Source organism: Caloenas nicobarica, chromosome 12, assembly GCF_036013445.1.
Source record: "Caloenas nicobarica isolate bCalNic1 chromosome 12, bCalNic1.hap1, whole genome shotgun sequence".
NCBI classification, from domain to species: Eukaryota; Metazoa; Chordata; class Aves; order Columbiformes; family Columbidae; genus Caloenas; species Caloenas nicobarica.
In genome coordinates this window covers 2,810,620-2,818,040 of record NC_088256.1, presented here as the reverse complement: position 1 = coordinate 2,818,040, position 7,421 = coordinate 2,810,620, and positions in this window count along the sequence as shown.

The window sequence follows — 7,421 nt, the reverse complement described above, 5'->3', positions numbered from 1 at the left end:
GCAGCGGCGCGGCCCCGCCGCAAACCTCGCGAGAGCTCCGCGGAGCGGCGCCGCCGCCGCCATCTTGGGTGCGGGCAGGGGGTGGGTGCCTCAAAAGCCCTGGGCTGGTTTTGGGGTGCTGAGCAGCCCCCGAGAGCCCCCTCTGCTGTCCCCGGGCCCCCTGCTCCGCTCTCACCCCCCCTTTCCCTCCCAGCACGGGTACAGCCGAAGCTCTCGGGGGATATTTCAGGAAAAAACCCACTTTTTTTTTTTTTTTCCTCAACACGCAAGGCCACCAGCATTGGGTGGCAGGCTGAGCGCATTCCCCACTCGTGATGAAGAGAAGCTGCTAAATTAACGTACACTGTGGTTAACTTAAAGACATACCCATCGTCGACCAATTGGCATGATCAATGCTTCCTGACCACCTGCAAAATGAGGGGATTATTTTTCAAGTTTTAGATGCTTCTGCGTGACAAGAGGGAGATGCAAAATCGTTTAGAAGCAGAGTGCTTAGTTTATATTTAACTAATAATTAATAGAATATTGTAAGTAAGAAACGAAACAATTGTAAGTAACATCATCAATTATTTCTTAGTATAGATACATGTCAAAATTTTCAAAAATTGTAATGCACGAGTAATAATTATGTGAATATAAACAGCGCAAGAGCATCCAGCCTTTGGAGCACTTATGGAGGATGATCCCCAGTGCTGATAACATAAAGAATGCCGCTTAATGGTATAATCGACTCTGCCGTTAAGTTTTTTTCTCCGTTTTAATGAAAGACAGTTGGAGACACGTTTGACCATGTTGGTACAGGCACCTCACAGGACTAACAATACCTGTTTTGACAGTTTTTCCAGATATTTTAATTTCGAAGCCTGGTGCCATCTCATGCGGATACCCGAGGTCGATCCCGAAGAACGGCTGTAATTACGATTCACCTGCTGCTGCCTCTACAATGAATATTCACGCTGCCTTGCAAACCCAAGGGCAGCAGCTTCCCCACCCGTTTGTTGCAATCTAAACTCTCAGTTTGCCGACAAATCTACTTCAGGAGGACGACCTTGTATCAAGCTTGAGAATTTACATTTTTTAATCGTTACATAGCGGGCGATATCAGGGCAATGTGCCGGTGCAAGTGTTCATTACAGATCCCAGCAAGAAAGCTACTCTCACTCCGTAAGGTGGTGATTAAAATCCTGTTTATGACCAATACACAAGAAGGGAAAATGGGATGGCAGAGATGCTCCTGCGTCCCTTCAGCTGGTGGCAAACCCAAGCTGTACGGGATCGGATGGACCCCGAGCAGAGATCCCATCCTTACAGTTGTTAAAAGATGCTCTTAGAAGCAAGAAACTCTCTTAATTTCTACCGCTTACGTGAAACCACACTGCGTTGCTTCAAGATGAGACACAATTACACCTGGTGTAATTGCCGGGTGCCCAGCAGCACCTGCACACAGGCTTCTCCACTGCAATTACCCTGTTTCCCCCGAAATAAGACAGGGTCTTCTATTAATTTTTGCTCCAGAACTTATTACTTTTTTACATGTATAGCTGCCTGGACACTATTTAAATTGACTTTTAAAATGAACAGTAATTAGGGCTTAGAGTAAGGCTTATATTTCGAGCATCCTCAAAAATCCTGAAAAATCATGCTAGGGCTTATTTTCAGGGTAGGTCTTATTTTCGGTGAAGCAGGGTATTGCGGCAGCACTTGTTAGTTAGGGCTTTGCATTTGTGCTGCGCATCCATCCGAAGTCTTTTTTTTTCCGCCAGCAATGGAAGGATGGTGATAATTGACAACGTTAATAATAAACCGGGTGGGGAACATTGAGGGGAACTTTATGGTGCTACACAATATACGTGTATAATAGCAACAGTTCTTTCTCCTCAAAGGAAAGTTCACACACAGAAGGCAAGAAATAAAAAATGAGGGAAGAAATAAGCATGCCGAGATGAGGACTAGAAGACATGGAGTAAAAGATACATTTCTTAGCCAGACACTACCACTCCAAACTTATAATTATGCCACAGAGATCAGCTTTGAGCAGGAACTCCAAGGAATAAAGGGCGCCGGCTCCTTCCAGGGAGCTTTTCTCAAGTAACAGATGGAGCCGTGGGCAAAGTACCGAGCAAAACTGAGCTGCTGAGGCTGGCAAATGCTCACAGTGGAGAAACGTACTGATTCAGCTTAATTTGGGAGAAATTTGAAAGTATGGGCAATTCTAACCCACCTTGGTCATCGGTATGCTGTAAATGGGGGAGATGCTGCCCAACACAGAACTTGCTCCCTCTTACCTGAAGCAGGAGTGGGTTCACTCTTTGTTTTTGGACCCTTCAGGCCTGTGTCCACATCTTCTACCAGAAATCTGCATTTGCTGAACCTGAGGAGATGAAGCAAAGGAAGGAATCAAAAGAAGGCAGCTGACACAGAATTAGGCCACAGACTTGAGCTTAGCAAATGAATTTTGAGTGTATTTGGGGAGCAGAGTGAAATAATAAAAAAGGATCTTATAACCACCCAGATCAATGATGAGTAGGATTTAAAAAGAGGCTATTTCACCTGTCCTTCCGCTTCTTTTGTTCTGCGTTGCTCTGCTTTCTTGCTTTCAAAGATGATACTTAGAAAAGTCAATTTGATCGACTCTTCGCTAAGACAAGGTGGAGCTGCCTTTCATCGAATTAATCAGAGCTGTAACCTGCTGGAATGCTTTTAAAAAAAATCAAACTCCACTGCATTAGCTCCATCAGAGCATTCTCTCCATAATAAGGGCTAACATGGCTGCTGGGGTGAACTGGAGGCAGAAGGGTGAAGGAAACAGCTGGATTTTCCAGGTACCGGGAAAGTATTTTTACAACAAGAGGTGGAGTCAGCAGTAACTCCTGCTTCCAACAGAGTTGCTTTGCTCAAGTAGAACAAGAAGGACGTGGCACTGCAATCCAGCGTGTCCCTTGGAGGGCTGCAGCATCTCAGCTGAGGAAAATGCATCCTCGAAGGCCTCTCCTTTACAATATAAGTCATAAATACATCCATATGTCTCACAGCGGCGCTGTTCCCTGCAGAGGCACGTCAGATGCATACGGATCCAGGCAGAGCCCCACCAAATATTAGCACGTTGCTTCTGGCACTGGTGTAGGCACATCCCGAGAGATCAGCCCCACATCCACTAGAACAGTGGTTTCAGTGAAGATTTTTCCTGGACAGAGGCTTTAGAACATCCTCCACTGGGTCACGAGGGGCACTCGCTGTGTTAAAACCCCGTTTGAAGGGTGAAGAAAACTGACACAGAGCAGCAAGTGCCTTGTACAAGGTCACTGTCACAGAGGCACCTCGAAGTCAGTTTTAGGCACAACGAGTTCCAAACCAGACTTTTTTCTAGGCAGAAAAGTGCAGCCAATAAACTGACTAGAAACAGGGTTTATACAATTAGTTAGCACTCCGACAACATAAAATACAGGTTCAGATATCAGTTGAGGAGATTATTGGGGTACAACAAAATAAGAATAAAGAGGATTCACAGTGTGCATGCATACACTCACAAAAAACAAACCAGAGCCCTCTGACTCCAGGGTACCCACAAGAAATAATCACTCGTCTGGGTTAGGCGAGGACTCACACTTACCTGGGTTGGGCAAAGACTCATTCAAGGATATATCCAGTAAATAACCACTCACCCAAACGAGGAGATGAGGCGCTCTCAATCCCAGGAAGTCTCCTTAGACGGCGTCCCAAGGCTGCTCCGAGAAGACCACTCCAAGGTGGCCTTTGGCAAGGACCCCGTTTTATAGTCTGGTCAGATCTGGCTGTGGGCATTACAACATGGTCCAGAAGCTTCACAGCTACTCTGGGCACCTCCTCTGCTAATGACCCTGTCAACTGACTGAGAGGTCCTCATCTCCCATGTGAGGAAAGGCTGAGGAGCTGGGGCTCTGGAGCTGGAGAACAGGAGACTGAGGGCTGACCTCATTCATGGGGATCAGTATGGAAAGGGGGAGTGTCAGGAGGATGGAGCCAGGCTCTTCTGGGTGACAACCAGTGATAGGACAAGGAGCAATGGGTGCAAACTGGAACACAGGAGGTTCCACTTAAATATGAGAAGAAACTTCTTTATGGTGAGGGTGCCAGAGGCTGGAGCAGGCTGCCCAGGGAGGTTGTGGAGTCTCCTTCTCTGCAGACATTCCAACCCGCCTGGACACCTTCCTGTGTAACCTCATCTGGGTGTTCCTGCTCCGGCGGGGGGATTGCACTGGATGAGCTTTCGAGGTCCCTTCCAATCCCTGACATTCTGGGATGCTGTGATTGACCGAGGGTCCCACCCCTCCTGCCCACCCAGCTGGGGGAGGTGAAGTCACCCTGCCCCGGGGCAGGGGAGGATGTGACTGGCAGCACCTTGGTACCACCCCAGGTGTGTATGTGGGGACAGGCACAGTGGGGCACAAAAGGTGCTAAAGAGCCACCAACTGCCCCAGTGAAGGCTCCAGATCTCAGGGGCTGTGCAACTGCCACAGTCACCAAGACAATGTCACAGCTTCGACTGAACTTCTAGGCACAGCTCACAGCATCTTCAGACTACAGATTTTTTTCTGTCATTTTAAGTCACATTTATTACAGAAATCCTCCTATACTGTGGGAACCTGTAATTCTCTCGATCTTGCTCTGAGTTCCTTGCATTGACATTGCTTCTGACATTCACATGGTGCTACCATCAGACTTGCTTTCAGTGGTGTTACCCCCAGACATCGAATTTGCCGGGTTACTGATAGAAGAGTGGCTTTCTAAAATAATTTTGTAATCTGGAGACCAGTCTGAAACTCATCAGTTTGCAGCAAAAGGTAAGCTGAGTTGTAGGGATGATGTGTCCCACACCAAGCAATTCTTATAATCTCATTTTTATTAGTCAGTCACCACTTAGGACGCATTTGACAGGCAGTTGAAATCTACCACAATGAACCCCTATCAACAAAACAGGGAAATGTTGTGTAATGCGGATGAAAATTACATTTTGTCTGGGAAATATGTGAGAAAAAAATGATTTATTTTGCCATGTTTACTGAGTGAAGGGTGGGAAGGGGCATTGTTAGACACCCACACTGCCAAGCTCCTGGAACGTGATGCCAGAGGGGCTGTTGAAAAGGGAGCCTTGTCTACAGGTGATACACAGAGATTTGTCCCAAAAATACATAGAGGCGGTGGGTTTAGACACAATTCAATAAGCAGTTCCCGTCAGTATGCACAGAGTCCTGCCCAGGTGCTGGATTCTGTCATTTTGCAAGCAGACAGGATGATGTTTGTGTGGCCAAGACCATTGCTGATGCACTGAAGCTAAGGTATGTTGAGTGACACCAGGCATGAATTTGGCCTTCGGAGCTTGTTTTTCTCACTTTAATGATACTCGAGAAATAGCTGTCTCAAAAAATAGCCTTAGGGAGCACAGATTTTGCCCATATTTTAGAATTTTGACTGTCACAAATAGATTCTGAAGCATCTTCCCAGAGAAGAAAAATTTATAAAAGTAGCTTAATACAGGAAATATGAGGCTGCTGAGAAGCATGACAGCAGAACTTCAGTGGAAATTTTTTAAAGTGAGTTTAGATACCATGAGGTGGTGTCAGGGTCCTTATGTGATGAGTTGCAGCATCATCATAATTACAGCTTCTGCTAAGAGACCCAATACGATGCAACTAATGAGCTTCCCCTGAAGGTCTGGGAAATGCTTCATGGGAAAAATCTGTACCATTTCTTTCACCTTTTTCTGCTGACATCCCCTGGACAGCGGTGATTTTCTTAGTGCCGTGTGTCCTGACACCCGGGTCCCGATGCCGTACTGCAGTTCTGTCTGCCGTGTTGTAGGACATCAAGAGATACACCTGACAAAACACAATTAGTTTATCGCTTGCACAAAGGAGTCACAGGACTTGCACAACGTGTGTTCCCTTGAGGCGATACTGCTAAAGAGTCTCAGAAATCCAGTCTAGCCCCTGATCTCCCCTTCAAAAGGTTTTGCAGCGCAGAAGAGGTGGTGACTACAAAGAGGCACAGAGCAGGGACCGTCCCTCTCCTCCACTAAATTCTGTATAATCAAATGGAGCAACTCAGGGGTCCCTGGTATTTTTAGACTCCCAGGTTGTGTTGCTTTGCTTTAAATTCATATAATAATCTGCTCGTCATGCTGCGATGGGGCTGTGGGACAGCACCTCCAACCTGCTTAGAGTCAGAAGGTTTTGGTTAATTAAAGCATCACTTGCAGAGATGGAAAATCACTAAGGAGATGTGAGGTAGGAAAATGTTCAGTAGAGTGGGTGTTTTGTTTTCTTCCTTTGCAGTTGGTGTGGCTAGATGTTTTTAATGGAAAGAAACCAAATGTCATTATAAGAACCCTGATGAAATCGCCTGCAACCTGTGTCCCCCTCCCAGCAGAGTTTAGGAAGATAACTGAAAGTAATACAGTTTCATCTGGTTTGTTGCTCTGGGGACTGAACTGAATACTTTCAGAACAAATAGTTCATACAGGGAAGTTTCTTCTCTTTTCTCGTGAATAGCTTGGAGCAGGTTGTGATGTTTCTCAAATGCATTTTTTTTTCAAAATTATTCTACAACATTCTTCTTACTTCTTGCTGTGCAGGTAGAGTTGCACTTGTATTTTAATGGTCTTATCATCAAGTAGCATTGTTTCTTCCTCCTGAATAGAAACGAGTATCCCTGAACATCACAAGATCCGCTCATATAAAATTTACTTGCTGCCCGAACTTGAGAAGACACCTATAAATCTGATTTTTGCAAAGAGCAAGGCTACTGAGAACTTTCTTGCATGAACATTCATGGGATGGGACCATGAGAGAAGCCTGAGCGAGGCCAAAGCAGATGTGTTTACAGTTTCAAACAAATCTCTGTAGATAATGTTTTGCAGTACGTGTCTGTCTCGGTGAAGAATAAAACCCCTCAGCCTTCAAACATGACAGATCCCGGGCTTCCCTGCGGACACAAAGCTGTTCTCCCTCACCCTGCCGGCAAGTGGGAAAGTTGTTTCCTGGCACTTTTATTCCACAGCTCCCATTGCACACGGGGCTCCCGGCTGGATTAAAGCTCTGCATGAACGAGTGGAGGACGGAGAGCTGGGAACTGCTGTCTTCCCCTTGGCACGGTGCTGGGGTGGCTGAGACCCGAATTCATCTGTCTGTCCTGCTACGTCTGGAAACAGGAGCACCAAGACCTCTTATACAATAGAAGAAAAGAGATTGTATTGAATTAGATCCAAAGCAGAGTGGGTACGTTGTAAGGATCTGATGTGTACTCTTCTTCCAGTGTAAGACATGATCTAACAAAATACAAGAGATCTAGTGCATTAAAACTTGTATGGCAGAGAGACCGAATAGGATATTCTTTGCAATACTGACATGTTTCAGGGTCTTAAATGCTTCGTTCCAGCACACAAA